The sequence below is a fragment of the Nanorana parkeri genome, unplaced genomic scaffold (genome assembly GCF_000935625.1).
Source record: "Nanorana parkeri isolate BGI_ZX_2015 unplaced genomic scaffold, ASM93562v1 scaffold4887, whole genome shotgun sequence".
NCBI classification, from domain to species: Eukaryota; Metazoa; Chordata; class Amphibia; order Anura; family Dicroglossidae; genus Nanorana; species Nanorana parkeri.
Window position 1 is genome coordinate 5,289 of NW_017311147.1, and position 1,141 is coordinate 6,429.

A 1,141-nucleotide genomic window follows, 5' to 3' on the forward strand; every position below is an offset into this window, starting at 1 on the left:
CTCTCCATCCTCAACTCTCCATCCTCAACTCCCCATCCTCAACTCCCCACCCTCAACCCCCCATCCTCAACTCCCCATCCTCAACTTTCCATCCTCAACTCTCCATCCTCAACTCTCCATCCTCAACTCCCCATCCTCATCTCTCCATCCTCAACTCTCCATTCTGAACTCTCCATCCTGAACTCCCCATCCTCAACTCTCCATCTTCAACTCTCCATCCTCAACTCTCCATCCTCAACTCTCCATCTTCAACTCTCCATCCTCAACTCTCCATCCTCAACTTTCCATCCTCAACTCCCCATCCTCAACTCTCCATCCTCAACTCTCCATCCTCAACTCTCCATCCTCAACTCCCCATCCTCAACTCTCCATCCTCAACTCTCCATCCTCAACTCTCCACCCTCAACTCCCCATCCTCAACTCTCCATCCTCAACTCCCCATCCTCAACTCTCCATCCTCAACTCTCCATCCTCAACTCTCCATCCTCAACTCTCCATCCTCAACTCTCCATCCTCAACTCCCCATCCTCAACTTTCCATCCTCATCTCCCCATCCTCAGCTCTCCATCCTGAACTCTCCAATCTTAACCAGAACTCCTTATCCTGAACACTCTCCTCTCCTTAAACTCTTTTTCCTGAACTCTCTCAATCCTTAACTTTCCATCCTGAAGAAGTCTCTCCATCCTGAACTTTCTCTAACCAAGACTCTCCATCCTGCACTCTCCTATCTGAGCAATCAAAGTCTTTATCTCATCCTCACTAAACCTAAATCTCTGACTCAGCAGTGTCATTTATTAGCTGTCACCAGGGCCGGGCTGAGGGGTAGGCAGGAGAGGCGGCAGCAGGGAAGGGGCCCAGAAAGAGCAGATCCTGCAACCTATGCTGCTGAAGTAGATCACTGCTCATTGGGGATGGGGGCACTTTGACCTTTTTGCCCCGGCACTGGCTGTGAAATTTCTGCACATGCCCCTGGCAGTTAGAGGGGGTCACCCCAATAAGTACATTTTCCAGGTTGTAGAATCCTGGGGCCAACTTCAGAGATACGAGTTCTGCCGAGCGGAGTTCTCTTTCTGTGCTGCAAATACCCCGTCCGTTGCTGATGGTGATTGGCCGGGAGGAGGCTGTCCAGGCGGCTGACCTT